The sequence below is a fragment of the Micropterus salmoides genome, unplaced genomic scaffold (assembly GCF_014851395.1).
Source record: "Micropterus salmoides isolate LMB-PRFRI ecotype aquatic unplaced genomic scaffold, ASM1485139v1 Ms_hic_scaffold_22, whole genome shotgun sequence".
NCBI lineage: Eukaryota > Metazoa > Chordata > Actinopteri > Centrarchiformes > Centrarchidae > Micropterus > Micropterus salmoides.
Window position 1 is genome coordinate 2,222,188 of NW_024041373.1, and position 25,409 is coordinate 2,247,596.

Sequence of the window (25,409 nt, forward strand, 5' to 3'; positions counted from 1 at the left end):
CTCTCTTAGGCCTTTCTGCCCCGATTGCTCAGTTTGGACAGGTGACCAGCTCTAAGATATTATCTGGCTGGTCCAAACATCTTTCACATGATGAAGGCCACTGTGATCATGGGAATCTTCATGACAGCAGAACATTTTTTGTAGCCTGTAGGTCTGTTCTTTCTTAATATCCTAAGTTAAGAACCCTATTGAACATAATCTTTAACCGCTCAGTTTTTAAAGCAACATTATGTAATATTTTTATCTTTAAAGAACAGCTTCAAAATCATTTTGATGGTACTTTGACTTGTAATAAGGTGAATGACGTCATTGCCACTCCGCACTCATAGTGCCTGGTATTAGACTATGTAACAATACAATCCTGGGCGGGACATTTAGCATGACAACAGCGTAATGCTGTGCGACACTCACATGACTGTAGTAGGTATCAACTTATTAGCTGGCTTGCCATGTCTTGTGTTGTTGTGCTTGCTTGATGTTTGCCTGTGTTAGCAAAGTTGTTGACTTGAGCAAAATCAGCCAGCCAGGTTTTACAGACAGAGGTTTAGCTACTAGCTATAAATCTCGAGTTGATGTTAGCAAACTTACTAGCTAACACTCTCCGACATTGGTAACGTTAGTGCTCTTGCGTTCGCTGCTGTATAGCTTTGTTGGCTAACTTGCCACCCAAGTTTGAAGCAACATTATGTTACTGCAGGTGCGGACCCCTGCAGGTGTTGTGCTGGAGCCGAGCAAGCGGGCAACACAACCAGGCTTAGCAGCCTCTATAGACATAACGCTAATGGCAGAAGCACACAGACTAAAGAGAACAGTGACAGGAATCTAGGAAGAAAAAAAGAGAGTGACCAAGCAAGAGGTTCAAGGACGTTGGCGAGAGCTTCGTGAAATAAAAGGCTGCAGGACGGACACAGAGCTGGCATTAATTTTGTTGGAATAGTAAGTAATATTGTTATGTCTTGTTTGACTGTTTTAGTTGTAGACTTGTTGGTTTTTAATCATAAATAATGTAACCCTTACATATGACTGCGTGCAGCTGTCCTTATTTACAGCGGTGAATTACACCCTGAAATGCTAGGGGTTCCAAATCACATCAAATCTTACATACTGTTGATTTAATTGTTGTCTTTTTGCAGCTTTAAATACATGTGCTCTCCCCATCATAGTGATGATGATGTTCAACTCTTTTCCTTGTACATCATCCCTTATAACCAAGGGGCAACTAAAAAATGTTGTTGTTAAAGAGATGCACTTCTCAATTTTAGTCCAAAATAATGCCACCACCTTACAGTACCAAAAGAAATGAAAACCTGACTCTCCTCCCTCGTTACAAAATACGTGTAAAGCTGTTTTAGTTCTAATAGACATCAAAAGTAATTTAATAAATGCATGAAAAAACATTCCCTATGGTATACATACAAAACCATTGTCACTTTTTGAAAGCCGTGAAAAAGGTTCAGCTGAAACTGTTAACAGTATACACAAGTTTACACTTTGACATCCATGAAAGAACCTGATTACAAGGATAGCATTGTTCTATAGATATGAATCCAATTCACCCTATTTACTTCCTTATTGTAGAGCGGGAAAACAACTGTGTTGTTTCTCTTTTTTACCAAAGAAATCCAGAAAACACTCTGGAGGATAGACATCAGTGAAACAACTCAACCTAAAGTGACTGTCCCCAGTACTCCTCAACAGAAGTATGTGCTTTCTCATCTATTTCCTGCCTCTTTTAACAGATCAGTGAAATTTGACCTACAGTAACTCTCCTCCCTTCCTTTGTCTCTCCTCTGCCGTGTTTGCATTCTCATGTATACAAAACACACATTTGCTTACATGTGCAAACACTACCTCTCCTAACTCCCATGGGTTATATATATATATATATATAATATGTATATTTTCAAGGATACATACAATGACACTTGGCGTGAAACACTGAATGTAAACATGACTTTTGTTTGTTTGCAGTGCACCTTTAACTATATATATGCTCCCTATTGCCAACACTTTTTCCACTTTACATAGAACCCTTGGCACAAGCAATAAAATAAGACCATAGTAGGTGCAGGGAATTGTGGTCAATACCACAGAACAAAAAATATGGTACATGGATAACGTATTTTTATAAGTTCATAATCTAGATATATGCCTTCCTTTTTCCTTGTCTTTTTGACATATTTGATACAGATTCAGGCTATGAGCTCAATATACAAAACACCAACATTATAGTTTAGTTACAACCTGTGCTTAAATAAAAACTCTGCATCAACTGGTCCAAAAATCAATCATATTTGGGGTTTGGGGTCTTACTTCACATGTTAGCATGCTATGATTTGCTGATTAATGCAAAAAACAGCTGAAAATGATGGCAATAATAATCATTTATATTATTATTATCATTAGTTTTACAGGTATTTGGTAATCAACTGAAGTATTGTAACAACCAATAACTATCTCAAAAGGTATGTCAAAGTATAAATTGAAATTCTGACAAGATGATGGCACTAGTGGAAAGTAAACCATGACTGGGATATCTTCTGTAGGTCACACATCCCACCACTGCTATGACTGTCAACTCTCTCACCTAACCCCCATATCCTCATGGTGCTTTGAGTATAAACACTTATTCTTCAACCTACAGGTATTTTATCTGCATTCAGATCCTGATATTGTGCTTTAATTTGTACCCAAAACAAAGCAATAATGAGGGTGGTGGAAAAAGCAAACGGCAAAAAAGGTGTACTGCCAGTTCAGGTTGAAAGCATGAGATGTGTGTGTGTGTGTGTGTGTGTGTGTGTGTGTGTGTGTTCAATATACAGTATCAGACAGAAGCAGTCTGTGATGAACGGTGAAGTGAGGACATTTGGGCCGACTCTCCCTTCTTCAAGGGGCCAGTTAAGGGTTAGGATTTGGGCTTGCCCGGGGTTACCCAGACAGCACACAGTGCTCGGACAAAGGCTCTCCAACCCTGAAGGCTCAAAGTGGGCCATGGCAAGTGTCACGTGGGCCAACTTGGCCTTTGTTTACTTACATTAGATGCAACAGTTTATTCTGGGCGACTTCATGGTGTAAAACATATGGTCTAGGATTTTGTGAAAATTGTGTGGCTATATTATACCACATGGTACACCGGGTTATTTTCACAGTAGTGTTATGTAACTGCAGTATTACGAAGCTTTATGACTGACTGGGTGGTCTGGTGTAGTACAAAACTATTCAATGGATATGGAAGGTTATTAGCAATATATTTGCTTTTTGTTCTTTCCTTTCCTTCTTTTTTTAGCAACATAAACGTTAGACATTGGCGGAAAGTCACTAAGTAAATTTACTCAAGTACTGTACACGTTTCCATTTTGTGCCACTTTTTAAACATAGTCTCCACTACATATTTTTTGCAGATTTAGTTAGTAGTTACAAACACAACTTACAATATGATTAAATATTATTGCAACAGCCTACCAGTAGTATATAAAATAGCTACGTTTAGTTCTACCTTGACTAAATACAGTAAAATGCAACTTAATTAATGCATCAGCATAAATAAGCAAATAAGCATGATGTTCACATGGGCTAATTTTTATGCTTTTACTTTTGATAGTTTAGGAACATTTAGCTAATAATACTTAATACTTAAGTTTGTACTTATTTAAGTATTGTTTTTATTCCAGGACTTTACTTAAGATACAACTTTTACTTAAGTACTGACTTTAGATGCTTTAATACTTTTATTATTTATGATTATGATTATTGTTATATTTTATTATTATAAATATATTTTCTTTTGTTGTGTTTTGTCTTATTTTCAAGTGCTTCCACTGATTGAATGTACACATTATGGTATATGTTTGTAAACCTTTCCCTCCGTCTAATTCTATTTATGTCTTTACCTCTGTATGTGTTTATTTTTGGTTAGGGTTATGTTTAGGGGTTAAATGTGGTCAATTGAGGCGTCTTGTGAGTATAGCAAAACGTGTGGCCCTTTACATGACTGATACAATAAGCCAGAGAATGTCTGCACATAAAAGGAGACGTGCTATTGAAACATTCTCAGCTGATCCATGCAGAATGAAAAGGACATCAGCATACAGCTGACCTCCCAGCAGGCAGCAGTGTGGAGGTCGATGCAGTCTCTGCAAGGTGAGATAAGGCCTTGCTATCCTTTCCTCACTGCTGGGCATGTTATCTTTATGGTTGTGGACAGGCCAACACGGGGAGACCAGTGGGTTTTTATTGTTCTTGTTTATTTCTAAACAAAGCAATACAGTGGGTTGGCAAATGCACAGATTTCTGTGTAGGGCTACACTGCAGATGACATGTTCTTAAATGTTCAATATATATTGTATGAATTAGCTTTGAGGGTTAAAATTGGGACCAAACGGTCTATGGGATGGCCTCATTAGGCTAACATATGGAAGTATTGTCCCTTTCTGTGTGTTTGTGTGTATTACAGCCTCTGAATCTGCAAGGTGGGATTTGGCCCCCGCTGCATGGATGTTGTGCTCCACTGTCCTACAGCTTCGTGGCTATTGGTCAGACTGGAATCTGCGTCAAGTTAAACACAAGTAGAAAACATGATACCGGAAGTAATGTAATTGCTTTCATATCAAAAGCATTCATGTTACGATACACATTTCGCCATGTGATATTTACCAAAGGTAGGGAGATACTGGGCTTATTTAAACACGGTAAAGTATGTAGTATGTAAAGTATAAATACGTACTTTCTATGGTGTATATTATTTTATTAATGTAGCATTTTATTCCGAAAATACTTACCGGAAACGGAGTTTTGTTGTGGGGAAAGACTGTGAGATAACAGAACTTACACCGGTCACTGAAAAAGGGGGCCGGACTCCCTCCTGTTTTCTTCCTACAAAAACTCCAGAGTTAGCAGCGGACAGTCTCGACTGGGACAGAGGAAAGTAGGCGCCGGAGACTAAAAGAAAATAAAATAAAAGGTATGAAATCTTCCGATTCGAACTCTAAAAAGTGTTTGTCATCACCAAGTTCATCCATGCGCCGTTGGAATCGCTGAGGACAAGTGACCGGCTTTCACATCGGACTGAATTTGTTTTCTGACACTGTTTATTTTATGTCACTGTATGTCGCAAGGAATGGTCGCTGCTATTTAAAATTATCCTGAAATACAAAGAGCAGCAAAGCTGATCCGCTGTCTGCAACCGCTGTCAGCAGGGAAGTGCTCATGGTGAGTTAACTTACCTCCGGTTTACTACGTTACCAAACTCCGATCAGAAACTAATGAAGTTTGAGTTACCACAGCTTTCAGTACACTTGCATACATTGCAAAACAGCCATCGACATCTTTCATAAATTAAAACATACCGGTCCTAAATTCGGCATCGATCCAATATCAAAAGAACTGTAAATGTCAGTGTCTGTTTTTCTCACATTTTACATCCGCAAACGAACGTAACGCAAATGAGGGCGGTCAAGCGATGTGAGAACCAGGGAAGGATTTTAAGGGCAACTGTGCCGCTGAGTGAATTATCATTCGAATCTTTAAATGCCCTTGCCCTGGCTTTATCTGGTATATAACTATGCTGACAATTTAAAAAAAAGAAAGGAAAAAAACAACAACTTATGAAGTGAGGTTTTCGATTTGGAGTTTTGCATCTTTAACCCGAAAACGTATTGTATAACTTAGCCGCTAGTCACTCTATTTCACTCCGCAGTTGAGCTCAGGCTGGGTGCTTTAATTAATTGCGATGTCAGTCAAAAGTGTTGTAGCCTACTGCAAAGTATATAATAACTGCTAAAGAAGAACCTGAAGTGCTCACTCCATTTTGGTAAAAAAAAATATATTTCAGACAGTGGAGGCCTATTAGTCCATTTCAGAATATTAAAAATAGCCTGTGCTGTCAGATGACTGCTTAATTCTGCATGAGTGGCCCAAACATACTTTTAACAAATGCATATCATCAGCTCACATTTCCACTGTCTAAAATACATTTCAGTGTTTAAAAATCTACTGAACAAGCCAACTGTAAATGATGGGATGCCTGACTGATTTTAGAGAAAAGCGATTTTAAGTGGAACATTAGCAGCAGCCTAAATATAGTCCGACTAAGGGAAAGATGTCAAGTAATGAGATTACATTGAGCCATTTTTGAGATGAACAGATGAGTTACCACATTTAAAATAAATACATATTGATTATGGAGACAGATATTTTATATAATATGATATTATCTATTTATGGCACAGTTCTGAATTGTACTCTTCTGTAAAAGTTCAAGTAGGCTACTCCCAAAATAATGTGTAGTAATCAGATCACACATTAATAGAAAGGGTCTTTTTAAATTTTGAGAAATCATTAGATTAGTGGAGGAGGAGAAACCCATCTTAACTTGGTGCATTGAAGGTTAAGGTCCTCTAGGATAATATATTAATAAGTGATTTTACTTCATGTTGGTGTTGGCTGTTTTGGCTCATGACAGTCACCAACCAGAGGCTATAATTCAACCGTGCCGCCATTTATTACCAGATCACTGAGTTGTCAACTTCTTAAAGTACATTTTAAGTATATAATCAGTAATCTGTAGCGGGTAGTATATGAAAGTGACCCTCGCAGCCCTGCCTGTTCATCCGTCTCTGTCCTCCCTTGGGATGATCGTCGACTTGGTTCCCAGGCACAAAGAGTATGTGGGAGACACTGAGAAAAAAGTGTGAGGATCATTCCAAAAGGGCAAGGCAGAACCCGAAATCATTCAAAAAATCCCTTTAAAAAAAAAAAAAAGGAAGTTTTTTAGGACATTAGCACTGCTTCGTCAATGTACCTTGTAATTGGGGAGAATATAGATTTGAAAAACATCCCTGTTTTCCTGGTGGATCATTATCTGTGGTGCTCCATGCTAACACGTTGTTGTGTGGAAGCAGGAAACGTTCTCCGAATCTGAAATCTCTTAAACTCCGTTCAGGTCATGTAGACAAGTTTATATGTGGACATCGAGCAAGTATTCACTCAAAATCATGTGATTTTGATCTGTTTACATTTCCCTTTTGCACACCACAGTCACTTCCTGTGGAAAAAGTTCATTATAGTATAGTACATTATATCTGTATCCTATTTCCATCTCATACACAACCCTGTATAAATTAGCCACTACTTTATCATTTAAGATTAGTTGAATGTGCCACTGAATGTTCTCATTTTCTCCCTTTTCACAAAATGCTAGTTTACTGTGCTACTTAGTGTCAAGTTTTTGGCATGTAACAGCAGAGCCAATTACTCAGTGGGATGATTCGGGCTTCAATGTGTTAACCACAGTCTTCAGTCCTTTAACTTGAATGTACAGCAGGCATCACTGCATTCTGAGTCTGTGTTGTTGCTGCAGAGGTTACACAGGAAGTCCTTTAGATAGATGGGGTGTGTGTGTGTGTGTGTGTGTAAGCCGGGTTGTTTGTGTTGATCCAGGCCTCTTGGCTCTTTGTGTTTGAGGAGGGGTCTCCGGCCTCGCCGGGCTGACCTCAGGGTTGCCATGGAGACAACAGGAGTGACTTCCTGAATTCTCGGCCCATCCCGCAATACATTGCAGGGCAGGGATCTAGGGTCAAGCTCAAAAAGGGAGGAAGGCTAAGACCATTCTATTTTAATGGATCTATTTATTCCATAAAATAGATAAAATATAATATAAAGAAATTGAATGCAGTAATATGGAGCCAAGCTGAAACAAAAAGAACCAACACAATGCATCTATAAAGACATTTAAATGAGGCATCCTGATTTGGCTATACAGTCTCAGAGCTTGGTTCTAATGGTTTCCATAATTTTATCCTTTCAAGCCACATTCATATAATAATAATAATAATAATAATATTATATGTTGTCTCCCATCAGCTTACTTAATGTTTTACTTTCTGGCCAACAACCTGGTTATTCAGTGGAATACCATTGGTGTAACTAGGTTGTTACTTTGTGTTGCTTTGTGTTACTGAGGCACAATAACAGAATTCCCACGTAATGAGGTTTTAATGGTAACTTAAAACAGGAAAGATAGAAAACTTAAAACGGAGCTCTTCTTGGGTAAAATGCTTATTGGCTGTCTTTACAAGACTTGAAAAGAACATTTATACCGCTCTTATATCTGTGTGTAAAATACAGAGCTAGAGTCAGTTAGCCTAGCGTAGTTGACATTTATCAGAAGAATAATGAGTAGAATGAACTAAGTATAAATACCTTAACTATACTGTGTGTGCAGTAGGTGTGTAAACCTACACAGAGTATGTGTTAGCAGGTGCTAGACATTCATTGAGAAAGACCAGGGGTTTATTATCAACTTTTCCAACATCATTGCTAAACATAGTTTCCTGCAAGCCCCTGGTACTCTGCACCCGAGGGTGTCGAGGAACATTAACCCGCCGTTTTTGTCCTTTAGGAGTCAACATTGTTAATAATCAGAGTTCTGGTTTCACGGGCGGACAGCTTTGTTAGTATTCAGGACCCTGATCGGAATATCCGCCGGTCCGTTAAACTGCTGACAGAGACTGATATACAAGGTCAACTCGTGTGTGTGTGTGTGTGTGTGAGAGAGAGAGAGAGTGAGAGAGAGAGCTGAACCAAGGAGGAAGGGCGGGCGTTAAAGAAAGGGCAGGATCTGTGCTATCAGATAAAGAATGGAAACTTGTAGGAAAACGTCAGCTACACACTCGCACACACACACACACAGGCCCACACACACACACTAATGCAAAAGGTTTAGCCAGTCGCAAGTGTTGTTAATGAAGATTAGAAGTTAAATTGCAATCTAATTATGAAGTCAAGGGCACAGATTATGCTATACGGTATATCAATCTCAGTGTGGTGAAGTACTTAAAGTATCTGAGAGATGTAATAATGTTGTGGAAAATCATTTGACACCAGATCCATGGCAGGGAGCCTGTAAATGTAAAATCCACTAAGCTGAGCAGTAACTAATGGAGTGGTGATTCAGATTGTCTCTTCAGGAATCCAGGTACTGAGTCACCAATTACATTTCAGTTAGCAGTCAGGAGTGTCAGCAAGCTCCTGGTGGAGGTGATGGTGTGTGTACTTTATATAGGCTTGTTTGTGTGTGTTTCTGGAAGAGTTCATACATCTGCCAGATGTGGTGTGCCGTGTAGAGGCTGGGCCCCGAATGAGACAGTGTAATAATGTTGATCAGATAAGAATGGTATCCACGTGCTCATGATCTTTCCTGTAGCTTTCTGGCCCTGCGATTTAGTTTTTCATTTCTGACTTGTTAACTTACAGTCGTCTGATGGAACTTTTGTAGGAACCCGGGAAGTATTTTAAGAACTCGGAAACCATTCGGCATTTCAACGAGAGAAATCTTGTGTAGCTCCTGCCCCTCAAAAGTACCAAGAACTGTGGGTGATGTTTACAACACTGAACATTTTTGACAAACACAAGTGCTACAAGTCCTTAAAACTAGATTTTAACCTCAAGGTTAGGTAGTAATGCATGTGTCATGTTGAAGCCCTCATTTCAGTTTATAGTCCCACACATGCCTTTCGTGCCTCCTTAGGGTCTGGGGCCCCAGAGCAGTTGCCCACTTTGCATTGTAGTTGATTCACTCCTCTTTAGACTTGGCAGGAAGAGTAGTTGAGCGTAACTGTACTTGCAAATTGTTTTCATAAGGCTATTTATTTTTATTTAACAGTTATTGACTAATAGTTCCACTGTGCTGGAATCAAATGCTCCTCCTTACTTTAGTTTCTGGGACTGTGTGGGCAAAAAGACCCATGGCCTAACATTTTGCCGTTGTAAGTATCCAAAGTCTTGTAGCTATTTTCTGGGAAAAGTGCAAAGTGTGCGCTCTTGAATAGCAAGAAATGGATCATTAGCATTGAGAGCGGGAGATCCAGGACAACTCTCCTCACAATAACTATCAACTGACAATGCACAAAAATGTCACACAAAAAATGATTGTAAAGTGAAAATGAGCAGCGAATCATGGCCAACAGAACACATTATACTTTGAGCTCTTTGGTGATTAAAGACAAGAAAAGCTGCTGGACTTCAAAGGTTCACTTTGGCACATAACACAGCTAGAGGTCGTCTGAAGTGCCTGGGTCCTTGATATACTGTACCATTAATGGTGCTAACCTGGCACACTGTGGCTCGCTCATTGTGTTAGTGTTTTTGTGATGTAAGAGAAGTGCCTCTTGAGTGGATGAAAGAACACACTGACACGGTGCTTGCCATACTTTAAAGGTTTCCTCTGTAGCACTTTAAACAACAGTATATTACCATTGAATTCACTGTCACCTTGGCATTTTAGCTGTACACAGATCAGACCCCGATAACCTCTATTTTGCACCGATGACATTGTTCGAACTAGTCTCTCAAAATCTAAACTACATTTTCCTTAACCCTGCTGCTTCATATCACAAACCCAATTTTGTGTCTTCTGCCAAAAGGCTTCTTTTCTATACTAACCTTTCAGAGAGAATAACTGTGTTGGAAGAGATTTTAGATTTGAAATGAATAGTTTGAGAAATACTCTTACGTTCTTTTGAAGAGTTCAAAGTCCAGTGTGTAATATTTCTGAGGATCTATTAACAGAAATGCAATATAATATCCATAACTATGTTTTCAGTGGAGTATAAAGACCTTACATAATGAACGGTTATATTTTTAACCTTAGAATGAGCCATTTCTATCTACATATATGGCAGGTCCTCTTACATGGACATCACCATGTTGCGCCGCCATGTTTCTACAGTAGCCTAAACGGACAAACTGCTCTACAGAACATGTTTCGACATATGTACGTAGTAGTAGTAGTAGTAGTAGTCGACTGGTTTATTAGAAGTAAGAAAAGAAGTGAAATTTGGACTAATGGAGGCCAACACATTTATTATTATTTAGCACAAGAGCCGACAGAGCGTGTCGGCCAGCGTAGCTTCTCCTGCGCCCTTGGAAAGGGAGGAGTGAGCTGCAACTCAGCCATTTTTTACACAACCCTCACCACTAGATGCTGGTAAAACGTACACACTGAACCTTTAAGATGAAGAACTGATATGCGCAGCATGAAGTGGGGGGGAAAAACTACACTTTCCAGCACCTCTAAAGCTCACTAAGTAACATATCGTGTCTCGTTTGTTTAATTCGGACTCAAACAGAAATGTAAAGTCTCTATATTTTGTGGCTTTACTGGGATTACAGGTAGCACATAACATACAGGTTTAACAAACAAGATATAACGTGTTAATTAGTGAGCATTAGAGGTGCTGGTAGGTCCAGGCTAGCTGTTTCCCCCTGCTTGTAGTCTTAATGCTAAGCTAGGCTGAGTTCTGTACTTGATGCACAGACAGGAGGAGTGTTCTCAGTCCTGTTGTCTCTTTGAGAAAGTAAGCAAATATGAGTATTTTCAGAATATGTTGAACCATTCCTTACATTTCAGTCCCTTTCTCATGTATAAAAGGTTATATTCCAGCCACCTGGCTGGAATATAGCAACATTTGACATCTTAGGCATGTATTTGTGGGGCCACACACTTAGTTTGAACCCTGTCATGCTGAATGGCATGCTAAACTCTGTTCGATAACATGGCACTGATCATTCTGTTCCCAGCTTTTTTAGAAAAATACCAAAAACTATCAAATATTTTTTTGACTCGTGAAGTCTTTCTTGTAGAAGGCACTCACTGGGCACATTTCAGCTTTGATTGTCAGTTATTCACCTGTTATTCAAAACGTTTTTTTGTACACTAAAATGCCACCTTCGTTTTGGCAGCGACAGTGTCAAGAGTTGAGATTTTATCGAAATGGGAGCTGCTGGCTGCACTGCGTAAAAGTTCCCGTTAGTCATGCACTAGCAGGTATGTGCTTCTGCTGATAAGACAGGGCCAATTAAATAGCCTTGATTTAAAAAAAAAAAATAAAAAATCACATTTGGCTCTGACATTCACAGCATACAATACAGAGCAGCAAGAATTTATGCTGCTCGTATTTCAATCTCCAAAAATTCAGCCATATTTCCAAATAGTAGCAAACTATACACTATACATGCCCATGTGTATGTCTTTTAAAGATGATAGTTTTGTGGCTTGTGACGGAGGCCAAAACATTTATCCTCCTCTTTTTCTCCAGAAAGTTAGTCTACCTATGAAAGTTGATTTAAAGCTTCTAGTAGTAAATGATACCACATGTGTGCTTTTTGACAAACCCCGGGATTAAGGCAACTGACACTTGCTTTCCCCCCCCACACACCAAAATTCTTGCGAACGAATTTGCAAGCACCCAGCAGGATTTTTTTTGTACAGTGAAAACACAAAAACTCTTTTTCTTTCTTTCACACGCACCACCAGTCTGTTAAGCAACACTGTAGATTAGATTCAAACCTGTAGCAGACACCGTGAGTAAGGACTAGAAATGAGTGTGTAAATCTGCTTGCCTCCTGCCTTCCTCTTCTTTCTTCTATCTTCCTCTGGCCTCCCTCCTTCTTCTCTCTCTCCCTCACTCTGTGTGTTCACTGGTTGCCAAGCGCTAAGAATCTGGGGAATGCAGGATTGCAATGTTCTGATAAAGTTTGCTTTGTTCCCCAAGTGACCTGAGTGAGAGAGAGAGAGGGGGAAGCAGAGAGAGAGTAGTACCCATAAGTCCACACATGAGCATCTTGTTACTCTCCAAGAAGACACTGAAGTGTGTAGACATGTACAGTTATATAGAGATACAGTGTGAATGCAGTAACATACAGTCATATGATTAGAGCTAAATAAGATGTATTTTTGAATAAGTAGCATTCCTGGAGCATTATCTTTGCTCTGCATTGTCAAACCATCCATTAGGCTTATTTACAATAGACTGCCTGGAGTTAAGAGCATTCAGACAATACAGGACCAAGAGTCAAGTTCTCTCAAGGCTTCCAAGGATTACTTAGGGCATAGCAGAGGTTTGTAATTTCAGTTGGTTTCTTTCATCTGCCCCTTTGTACTACAGTGGAAGCAGTTTGGCCATTTGATTCACAGACGTGAAGTACTAAAATATGAAAGAGGTGAACCGTTGAAACTAAACGTTTGACCTCTGTACTAAGCTGACTAAAATTTGAAACTGTGCGTCCACAGTTTTAAGTTTCCCTTGTTTTCATAAAGATGCTCACAACAGTAAAGCAGTCGTGCCATCATTTTCCAGAAGCTTTGTTTACCTTCCACACTCCTCACTAGCGGTGAGGTTGCAGATTGCCAACCAACAGAACCTACGGCCAAACAGTCAGTGTTTGGTTTGTCCGTTCTGGCGTTCATGGCTGACTCAGTGGAAGAGGCCCATTCCAAGGTAACAAAAAAAACACAACAATTCTTATACACTAAAGAAAAGATATGAATATTATTCCATTTTTGCCAATATGCCCCTAAATCTTACTCACTTGTCCTTTTTAAACATAACATTTGTATTTTCAGATGTATCCACTCTGGGGAGCGTTTTCCAAAAGGTGAGAGAAACGCTCTCTCTTTTGTTTTCTTTTTGCACAACCCATCAGCAAAGGAACCTCCAAGCTCCAGCAGCAATGATGATCTTTTGCTTTCGTAATCATTCAAAGAAATGCCAAAGTACCCGCTGTTGGCAAGGCAATGAGATCATGGCGAGTTTCACTGATCGTGTGTTTGTACTTTGACATTTTGGGAATTGCGCTTATTTACTTTATGGCGGCGGGTTTAGATGAGCAGATACTGCTCTCATGTCTGTCTGTTAAATGTACGGCCACAGCCAGCATCCGGTGAGCTTAGCTTAGCACAGAGACTGGAAACGGGAGGGGGGGGGGAACGGCTAGCCTGGCTCTGTCTGCACCACTGTGCATAATTACAGTCTCACAGGGCCGCTAGCATGATTGTAGACTCAGTCTCATAACTTGTTTACAAGAACACAGCATTTTTGTTGAGCGTTGAAAAAGACTATTTTCCGTTGCTCGTATTCACCTTTATCTGACAGCTTTGTTGTTACAGACGACCTCAACCTCTGCCGATGACTCGGATCAGACAGAATACGACGTGGAGTGGGTAGGTTGAGGAACAATGCAAAACTCGTGCCATTGCCTCGCCTTTGATCTTGTTAATCACTGATTTCATCAGTTCAATGTTCATTTTGGAACAGAGTTCCGTCTTTGGTGTGCAAGAAGCTGTTGAAGCACGAAGTGCTGAACTGCTGCCTGGTGATGTGCAAAGATCTTAGACAAATGCCTGCTGTAGACTTCTACATTTGGCAAACCATATTTATCACAAGCTACTTGATTCAAATACTGAGGTTGCTGGGTCAATACTATTATTTTACTATCTATTATTATAAGCTTAAATTATTGATATGATATGATATTAAAGTTTCACTGGAAGAATGCGACTCCAGAAACTGGTGTGATGCGGTCAGAGAGCAAACATATCACTCTGTTGGAGTTGTGGGACCCACTCTTACTTGTGCAGTGGTGCTAAAGAGAGGAGCTTCTTTCCTTACAAAGGTGCTTTGGCTGAATTCAGACACCGGCTTGCAGAGAGCACACAAATCTGACAACAGGCAAGTTTAGGTTTGGCGTGCCGTTGAGCTCCTCATGGACTGAACAACGTTAGTGATGTCAGTGGTGGGCAAAGTGAAGAACCATTTTGATACTGATCTTTTAAAATATGCCTGGATCAGCCCTGATACTGATACTTAGGAGCAGCTGGAGACATCTCTACGGAGCATTCTGAATGCTCTCACTCACCTTCCTATCCGGGATTCCACACAGTCATTCGGCGTCAGTAGAACAGGCACATTCAGTCCTGTGTAGTAGCAAATGTCAGGATCTCCGAGAGGCTTTGCAGTTCAAATTTAATTCAGTTTTAGTACAGGTTTGTAATAAAAACAACAAAAAAAAAAGCCTTGCTTTCTTTACAGTAGCTCGATACTTCAGTTCTTTGTATGTGAAGTACGGGGAGGGAACCCAGGGGAGAAACGGCATTCCTGTCTTTATCTCAGCACAGGACACACATGTGATTACATGCTCTCTTGCTCTTTCTCTCTCCAACTCTATCGCATACATACACGCTCGCTTTCTCTCAGCCACACACACACACACACACACACAAAAAAGGCTCACTTGTGGGGCCCATGCATGGCAGCCAAAGGTGTGTGAAGGAGAGGTTGTATTATAAAACCGATATATGGGCAATGCAAATTCTGTGTGTGTCCATGTGATGAGAAATGGAGGGAGAGCGGAAGAAGAAACAGGAAGTGAGTGTTTGGGTTGGGGGTGCAGGGTCAGGAAGGGCACTATGGGAATCCTTCACATTAATTTGTGTGTGAAATAGTAATTAGAGGGGTGTGTGTGTGTGTGTGTGTGTGCTGAGCTGTGGGAGTGCATATGATGGCTAAACAGAAAGGCTGAGTTGTGTTTACATGGTAAATATGTGTGTGTAGGTTGGGAGTTAAGGATGTGGAATGTCACATGCTGATAGAATGCTTACTGGACAACAAAGCCAGGGAAAGAAAACAAAGCAGAAACCATTAACATTGCTGGTCAGTGCTCAGCACCAAGTCTGTACTGTAAAAGAGAAAGAATGAAGGCCGCTCTCCAGTGTAGTGAAGTTTATGTGAACAGTGCTGTCGAGGCTTCTTTTACATCCTTGTTTTAAGGATGTAAGGAAAGAGGTGGGAAGCTAAAAGCTTACACAGAGTCCTCTCCTAAAAACTCAAGGCAAGATAAAAAGAATTACTTTAAATAGAAAAAATAAGGGAGAAAAAGAAGGGGGGGGGGGGGGGGGGGTAAAATGTAATGTGGTGCCTTACATTGAAACACACAGCGCAGTACGTCCGATTTGTAAAAGACAGCGTCTGTATAGTTTTAGTCATCCTGTACTTTTGTGCGATGATGGATTATGGATCTCAAGCAAGAAGCGGGCCTCTGCAAGTTTGAGAATAAAAATAGAGAGCAGAAAGTGTAGAAGTGACAAAGACAGGAGGTGTCAGCTGTGGAGGAAAGTCACCAGTGTTTTCTTTGAGTCCAAGTTGGCAGTGGGACATCGTTTTTTTTTTTTTTACTTTTTTTCCCCCCCAGTTCTGTAATTCTCTGCTCTCATGTCAATACTTTGTGTGCAACCATTCTTGTATAGTACTCTGTGATCATTAGGGGCAGCTGTGGCTCAGGAGGTAGAGCGTGTTGCCAGGTGGCGGCTGTTCCACCAGTGTATGAATGTGTGAATGTTAGTTTCTGTTTGAGCACTTAGGCTCAGTGTGTGAATGGTGAATGCAGATGTAGTGTAAAAGTGCTTTGAGTGGTCAAAGACTAGAGAGGCGCTATGCAAATACAGAGCATTTACATTTACAATTGACCGTTGACAACAGGTGAAATGTAATTTAGACTTTTTAATTATTGAGTGCTGTTTCCTATTTGAACAGGTGGAATTATCTCACATCATTGCTAGACATCTTTACTTAAATGTTCGGATGGACTGTTTTTTGCAGTGTAGTGCAGGACTCCATGTGCGCGTGGAGTGTGTGTGTGTGTGTGTGTGTGTGTGTCTGTGCGTTCATAGGTGCTGTATCCTCTCCAGGCCAGTTGGCAGTCAGGGCTACTGTAAACATCCTTGACTGGAAGCTGGTGTTAGGTTCTGGGGCTTTCAGTCGGATGTTTGCAGCAGCCAACTGCTAGTACCATCTCTTCACTTCACCAGCTGTCTGCCGTCACATGATGTGTATGAAGTGAACTGACCCGACAGATGTGTAAGTATAGTGATAGCTGATTCAAAGAATGGTTACATGAATAATTCTTCAATGATTTGGTTAATAAAAAAAATACAGTTTATTACCTACGTCTTCCCAGTGGCCGCACCTTTTTGTCACGCTGTCGCCATCTGCTGGACTAGAGTAGTGAAGCTGGCTAACATTGTGGTAATGGTGATCTATAGGTGTGTCCTACAGGCTGGCCATATTACGACACGATACGATGTAAGCAGGAAGATGTTGAATAAAGTCGGAGTTCAAAGTACAGCAATGTGCCTACCTCATATTGATAACACAAACACTACACTTAATTCAATACTTCTTAAAAGAGTTGAATAGTACGGAAGCCCTAAATGGCCATTGATTCAAATATTTTTATTACTCCGTCTTCCCACCATAACGGGATAATTATCATGTGATCTCGTTTCTTTCTGATAATTTTGTGGTAGTTTGCTGAATCAGTAGTTAGCTCAGTTGGTAGAACACTGGACTTGCATTCCAATTAAACCCTTGCTCTCTGCAAAGTTTTATGTTCTTCGTTATGTTTTTTAATCATACTCTTCAACAAAGTTGTTATGAAGAGATTCTGCGCAATCCAATCACATATTTCCCGATGGCTATTTCAAAGGTTCTGAAATATTTGTCCGGAAATGTGTAGTTAAATGGATTCCCCTAAAAGAGAAGTGGATGAATCACCTCTGCCTGGGAATGATGGGGAAATGAAAAGTCCATAGGTTGATGAATGTGGACCAATCGCTGGGATGCGCACATTCCAGCACGTGCGTAATTGTGAGCATGTGAGTCAGTCACCTTCATAACAGCTTTGTTGGAGAAAACGAAAAATATATATTTTTTAAATTAGTCTTCCACGAGGAACAAACTCGTAATCTTAAAACTATGACTCCTGTGCCTTACCAACTGAGCTAATCAGTGGCACCGAAAGCACCTTGAAATTACCATTAAGAAACGTGTTAAACTACTGTTCAGTTATCTCGAGATCATGAGAAAACAACAGTCGTCATCTCAAGATCACGGGATAATTATCCTGTTATCACGGGAAAACGGAGTAAAATAAAGATATGAATCGATGGCCGCTTAGGGCTTCCGTAGAATTGAGCGGCTAAAAGTCTCTGCTGCTTTTGTGGTTCCCCCCCCCCCCACAGTCATTTTCTTGTATTAGGCCACATCCACACTAATTTGTGGAGTTTTCAAACGAAAACAATCTCCGTCCACACCAGCGTTTTAGCTGCGTATCAGAATTGATCTCTGTCTATACTAAAAGGACTGAAAACACGCATCACCAGGCTATTCACATGCACGGGCATGCGTGTGCTGGTGTAAACATGAAGAAGACGGCCTACTCCACAGTTGCAGAAGATTTGGCAAAAAAAGAAAGTAATACAGACACACCAGAGATACCGACAGAGGACCAACAACAAGCTGGAACTGATACTGAAAATAACACGGAAGTACGAAGTGACTGTGGTGACGGAAAACAGACTGGGAGTTGTCGCAAAGTAAATACTCTCCGTTTTAGCTCTTTGTTTTCGCCGTTTTAGTCTGGACAGGAGGTGCAAACGTAGCAAAAGGTCTCCGTTTTAAAACCAAAACTCAGCAGTGTGAAGTAATATTAAATGCTCTGAATTAAGCCACTGGTGAGTACAATATCATCATAACCGATACAACCACTGGCACAAGCTAAAACAATGAAACGTGCGCTGTAGTAACCCAGTAAAGTATTTCTTTAAAAGTCAGCCTCTAACCACTAGGTCACTCTGTTGCAAACAAATGGCAACTGATGCTTACATTTACTCAGAAAACACTACTTTGAACTTCAAGGGCTTATATTGGCTCCTAACACTAGTAACTTTACATAGTTGTTTGTGTATAGTGAAATGCATTGCAGTCATGCAAATGTTAATTGAAAATATTTGGTTTAAGTAAGTGCTTTCCAACCTTTGCAGCTTGTAACAAGTCCAAGTGACATTCATTGCCTCAAACAAATGGGACCAAGCAAAAAAAAAACATAAATCACAGAAAAACTGTACGGAGGAAAAGGAGTGGGATTCCAGGGAAAAAGGACTGTCTCCATTCAGGCCATTCAGTTCCCAGTGGAGGGGAGCGGCTTCATCCTCTCCTGAGACACGAGGACAGGGGAGAGGAATGGGAGGAGCAGGAGAAAGTGGAGCAAGATGGGAAGAAGGAGAAAGTGAGGGAGGTCAGCCCCCCGCCCCGTCCCCCGTCAGTCAGAGCTGAAGGGAAGTGGGTGTAACATACACTACAGGACCACAGACAGGGAAGGAAGGAAGGAAGGAATGAAGCATTCTAATATTACAGACACCCCCACCCCCACATTCATCATCCTATGAATGAAAACACGCTGTGCTTCTTGCAGTTTCTGTCTAAACAGTCTCAGCGTTCCTTCCTTGGTGGTGGAAAACCCAGGAAATAGGACAGTTCGGCTCTCTCCTCTACAGGGAAAGAGGCCGTCAAACCAAGCAGCGTATGATGCAGCAGTATATTTGCAGCTCCTACAGTGTTTACATGTAGCTACATTCCATATCAGTTTATTTTATAAAGATACAATCTGTCTCAGAAATGTAAATTTAGGTCTAGAGGTGTGTTGGCTTAGGGTATTCTCAGTGATGATCCTGTTTGGCATTAATGTTACTAATGTCATACCAAGAATTCATGTTGTAATACTGACATAATGTTAAAATGCTACCAAGTCAAGTTAACCAACAAAACAAAGCAAAAAAACCCACACTATGCAGATAGCTTGCTATTCTTTCTGCTTTTTAGGTATTTCATGTGTGGTGCACACAGCATTGAGAAAATACATGGAAACATGGTTGCAAGTAGAAGTTGATTTGTTTTAAAGGTCAGAGAGCAAAAACGTTGGGGACCAGTGCATGAGAGGCACAATTGGAATTTTTACATATTTTATCCCTAATTCGGTTGAACTGACTGTTATATGCACAACAGAACTTAGACATTTCAATATTAGATTTTGGTGTAAAGGTAACCTTTGTCTAGACCCACTATCTGTGCCACTTCACACTGGCTTCTGTTTCAAAGAGATTCTCGGGTCTTAAATGTGTTTTAAAATTTTTGACATTCAAATGAATTAACTTCATGCAGTGTGAAGTTGCCCTTTGACCTCTGAGCTCCAGGAAGTGTAAACATCCTACACTCTCGGCGTCTTCCCCCTGGTGGCCGGGAGTGGGACTGTTTGCACTGCCTGGCTCAGGAACTCAACCAGCAGCTGGGGAGGAATGTTCCATTTTATTTTTGTGTCACTTCACATTTCAGTGCAGAATTGCGCTACTTATGTGGTTATAACCCTCTTAGGGTCATGTGGTAACCGGTGGTATTTTCAAGTTGGAAATTGCTTTGAACTAGTTTCAGCATCTGGATGCATGTCTCAAACTCATAGGTGCAACACCAAAACGAGCACAGTTAACTTCCAGTTGAACAAACATTTCATACACAATTAACAACACAAGTAAAACTGAACAATGCATCTCTCAGTGGAAGTTAGTCCTTTTTCTTAATATCCTGCAAAATTAGTCAAATGTCTTTACTCAAATTATTAAATGTTATTACAACCAAATGTAACATAGTAAGTGCTGTTGGAGCTTTAGAGAGACCGGCCTGGCCACACACAGATTTACAGTACATTACCGCAGGCCCACAGTTGCTTTCATTTTTTCCACTTGCGAAATTGTCTCTCCATTCACAGTGACATTTAAAAAGGACCTCAACAGTGTTGAATTGAATAACGTCACGTAAGTGGCCACCAGCCTGTGTAAATAAAGAGCTATGAAAGTATCAGCTAAAGGATTTGTGCAGTTCCTCTGACTACTTTAGTTAAACTGCTGGGGAAAGCTCGCCATTCGGGTCAGGAAATAGGGAGTGGTACATCTCTGATTGGTTTGTTTCCCTGACCCAGCGACCTCGGTCATGGCTGTCCCATTGGAACAGGGACACACTCACACGCATGGGGATAAACATGATGGAATAAGTCAAATGACTGATCAGTGATTTATTCTTTCTAAGACTGTCCATATTGACGCAAATGTGTCCTCCATTTACATGTACACAACTTATCCAAAGACATTCAAAAACAGAAACCAACTTAACTACATTGAAGGATTAAATAAATAAAGTGAGTGAGTGAGTGTGTGTGTGTGTGTCTCTCTCTCTCTCTCTCTCAATAGGAGGAAAGACGTACAAAGGAAGCAGAAACACTGGGTGTTGTCAGTCTGTGTACTTATACAATCTGGATGTTTCATGTTCAGTCGGCACCCCGTGACATGGCGCCATTGACACGCAGAAGGACTTAAAAGGATTTGCAACATTATTTAAAGGAAATCCCAAACCACTTAAGACATATATTATATGTATATAATGATTATATTTTTATATGGCATGTACTGTATTTTTCTTATTTTATGTTGCTGTTATTCTTTTCCTATTTACTGTATCCTGTCCCTGCTTCAATTATCCAGTTTGTTTTTACGTATCACTGGGGTTTTCTGTGATTTATTGTGCTTACTTTACTTTTCACATACATTATCTAAGGTATAACATATTACCAGGTTTGATATTTTGTATTGTCGCTATAAAAAAAGTGCAGTGTGCAGTGCATGCTCTTACCACAAGATGGAGCCATTGTAACACCACCTACAGTTGGACACTGCTGCACAGGTTCAATTACCAACCTAAGATGTATGTCTGACTGAACTCGAGGTTGAATAAAATTGAGATGTGACAAATATTTAACTAGACTGGTTATTGTACATCACTGTGTCTAAAAAAACAAAAAACAAAATCTATCTAGATAGTAAAGTATTAATACCACTGTGAACAGGTGTGTGTGCGCATGGTGATGCTAATCAGTATGTCAGGCCACAGTCTCTCTGGCTGCAGAACGTTTTCTGGGTCAGAAACTGGGCCAGTAACAGGCAAAGAAAAAGTATTTAAAGTTCCTGTTTTCTGTACAGCAAAAAGCAGAAGTTGACTTGTTAGTTTCTGCCACAGCTGGAGCATTAAGCAGGGAAAGCCCCCGAAACCAAAACTAACCGCAGTTTCGGCCTGTCATCGAGACTGAAGCAGGGCCGTGACACTGTTGTGGCTGCAGTGAGGATTTTTCATACAGAAAATCTGTCTCAGTGTCTTTGAAAGATCACACAATGACCCATGTAGAGTACAGCCTCACCACTGTTAATGTAAAGTCGTCCATTAGGAACTGACTGACACACCACCAAGCTAACAATGGAAAAATATATAACCCTATGCAGCTCAAGTCAAACTGTAAGCCATCACCGACTGGCCAATTTAATGTGTGTTCATTCAGGGTTTATAAGTTGCAGCTAGCTTACTAATAACTAAAGTTTTATAAATCAGTTGTTAGCATTTATAAGAAGAAAGTTTGAGCTGCCATGTTGTAAAAAAACTCTTTTGGCTGGTGTTTATCATTTGTTGGTAATAATGTAGGTATAAAAGCTTTTTAAATCCCCAAATAAATGTTTATGGGGTTCTCACTTTCTAATAGGCTGTAAGGTTTAATAGTTATAAATATTTATTAGTTGTCAATAAAGGCCATGGCTATGAAGATAAAACTGCTGTAACTTATTTCATTTGAGTTACTGAATTCATGTGTGAAATGTCACAAGATTTACGGCTCGCTGTAACAATGGCATGATTCAAACATCATGTTTAGGTTGTGTTGAAACAAGAACCACCGTTTTAACGGGCACTGAGGAACAACAGAAGTCCCACTGACGTTAGATGTGTTTTTAATCTCCTGAGGATGTGTGTAGTTTCTTTACGTGACATGTATAAAACCGAAGATTTGTATTCTGTCTATTTTGACATGGATTTGTAATCTGACTTGGAAGCTTTGCAGCTATGCCCATCATTACAAGCACATATTTTGTGGCCAAGCATCATCTAAATCAAGAGAAGCTTAATTTAAATTCTTGTCAATGATTCCACGTGTCAAAAGATACTAAAGATATTATACACTTTGGGGGAACTTTAAAGCAATAGACATCAATAACAAAGATATTTGATTTGGACTAGCTATAATAAAAAGATGTCCACAGTTTTAATAAGCATTTTCATTTAAGTATGAGACAAGCAGATACATAATGTAAAACAGTATCTTAGGGGAAATCAATTCTGGGTCCAGGTTAAACATAAAAAATTTAAATGTCATTAAACTGCTCAGACTCATGAAAAACAAATACAAATGTGTAATAATCCATCCCTGTTATGAAAACAGCCACTGAATGGGATTGGTTGCTAGACCTAGAGATAAGAGACCGAAAATTCAGAAAAAGATTGAAATGTTTCGCCAGTTTAGTGTCATCTTCAGCATATATGCAGAGAGGCAAAAGGAAACGATCAGTTCTTGTCAAAAACAGAAAGTGCCTCTGTGGTGCACTCCGCTATGTTACAGATATGGCCTTTAGACATACTGTTGTGAAAAATCAGTGAGTTTTGGTGATTGCCAGTCTCCAGCAGTGTCTGAACTCTCATGATCTCCCCTCAAGGACGAGAGAGGAGAATATTGTGACATCTCTCTTTAAAAAAGGCACAGTGGCGTGCTGCAGAACATGCTGGGAGGAAATGGAAGATGAGGATAGGAAGCACATGGAGACACCATCTGTTGTTGGGCAACAATGCAGGGAAAAAAGTGCCAAATTGGAGACACACACCCGTGAACACATGACCTAAAGCTTGCAAGCACAGACAATTTCTACAGTGTGAGCACATATTCATCTGAAAAGGATGCTTGAGCAATTCAAAATTCTGAACTAGATTGCAAAACTCATACATTAAAAAGCAGGAAGCACAGAAAGCACAAGATATTTAACATCCCGTAAGTATAGAGTACAATACAGCATTATTATGTATATGTTGGGGCTGTCATTCAGATGTAACCCATGAAGCCCAATCCTACTCAAAAGTGAAATTGGTCCATTCAGTCGTGGTGCCTCAGCTGTCCGGCCTGCACAAGCTAACGTTATTCTTAGGCAGTTGCCTTTTTCGAAGTCAGCAAACAACCTTTTTCCATGATGCTCCATCTATGGTGTCAAATCCAAAATGCTTCCTCACACTACTTCTCAGATGATGGCAGTTTGTCAGTTTCCTCCATTTTCCTTTAGCAAACAGGACAGCTTAGTTTTCTGAGAGCGACAGGACATGGAGTAGATCAGGGGTTTTCAGAGTCTGAGACTGTGGGCCTCCCCTCAGACAAAGCTTGGAAAAAGGCGCCCTCTGGCCCCCCATGGTTTACTGGGTTAGTTTCACTCACTTCCTGGAATGCCTATGGGATCATGATTATGTTACTTGATCCCATAGACTCAATAACTGAGCCAAGATACTCCAATACTGCTGTTTGAAGTAACTTCAGACTACACCAAATATATTAAAAGAAGGTCTGTCCTAAGGCGCTTAGTAGTTTTTGATTCTGGGAAAGTGGGAACAACAGTTCCCCAAAGCTACTGTATCTCTGAACTCTGTCTTTAACCAAATCCCACATTTAGGCTGCCTGGATGTGATCTCCTTTTGATCACTACCAAAATACTAATGTAATATTGTTTCACTTCCATCTGTACTGAGGAGTACAAAGCATGGCCTACTGTGCCTATATACTGAATTTCTTACAGATTTAATATTTTACTGGTGGTCCAAGCAGTGAAGCCTTATAGTTTTTGTTCTTATTATGCGTTCACCTTTTTCCTCGGCTAAAACAGTTGGTGCAGATGGCACATACGATTTACCTCAAGATGGCGCAGTAACAGTTACGTTTATGCTATTACAATAATCTTGTGTACGCTTGGCTTTGCTTGGAGTCAAAATTATTTCATTCTTTTAAACTCTCAAGTCATCTGCATCTGGTCTTCTGCTCTAAAAATGTCAGATATTGCGATTTTTGGCAATCTGCTTGGACCCTGATCATTGCCGACTTCTCCGGCCCCGCTCTGAGGTTGACATTTGTGGTTATAATTGAATTGTTATGATTGATCCCATCCGCCTCGGCTGTACTTTTACTTGGTGCTCATAAGCAAATGTTTGCATGCTAACATGCTAAACTAAAATGGTAAAGACGGAAAAAAATACCTGCTAAAGATCAGTATTTTAACATTGTGACTATAGGAATTGTTAGCATGCTAAAATCAAAATGTATCTCAAAGCACCTCAAACCCTACGTAAAGCCTCACAGAGCCGCTGTAGACTCTTGGTCTTGTTTGAGGAAGAATCCAAGCTGTACACTGACATCTTAGTTTAAGAAGAGTTTAAAGACAGACCCACACAGACAATGTTTTGTTGCCATCTTGCTTCTATTATTCATGTCCGAACGGGATGTTTAGGGAGGAACATAATGTGGGAAAGGAACGCACACACTAAACACCGTAAACACCCTCTGTAGTGCTTTGCAGTGGGCCTGCAGGGTCTCCATTGACCAGTCTCAGCAAGGGGCAAAAGACCACAAATAGGGTTACTATTAAATTACTTCATGTTCATCAGCAAGAAGGGTAGGCAAAGCAGTCCAAGATCTCATGTTGCTTGCTTTCTCAATCTTTTTACATGTCAACTTTTCATGTCATGTGATGACAGTCCTCCTCCCACCACCGTGGACTATAGGCTGTTAAACCGCTTTTACACTACATCACATTCACCCATTCCCACACTGAATTGGAGTGG

At 40.2% G+C, this 25,409-nt stretch overlaps 2 long non-coding RNA genes across 2 annotated transcripts; one reads left to right on the forward strand and one right to left on the reverse strand.

Annotated features, from left to right (window-relative positions):
- Positions 1-4,223: 4,223 nt before the first annotated feature.
- LOC119917242 lies at positions 4,224-4,959 on the reverse strand. Its single transcript, XR_005447245.1, has 2 exons — positions 4,779-4,959; positions 4,224-4,545 (listed from the first exon to the last, which is right to left on the reverse strand). It is a non-coding gene; the product is annotated as an uncharacterized LOC119917242 (long non-coding RNA).
- A 7-nt stretch (positions 4,960-4,966) lies between these two features.
- On the forward strand, positions 4,967-21,471 carry LOC119917241. The gene is made up of 2 exons (XR_005447244.1): positions 4,967-5,208; positions 20,912-21,471. It is a non-coding gene; the product is annotated as an uncharacterized LOC119917241 (long non-coding RNA).
- Positions 21,472-25,409: the final 3,938 nt, after the last annotated feature.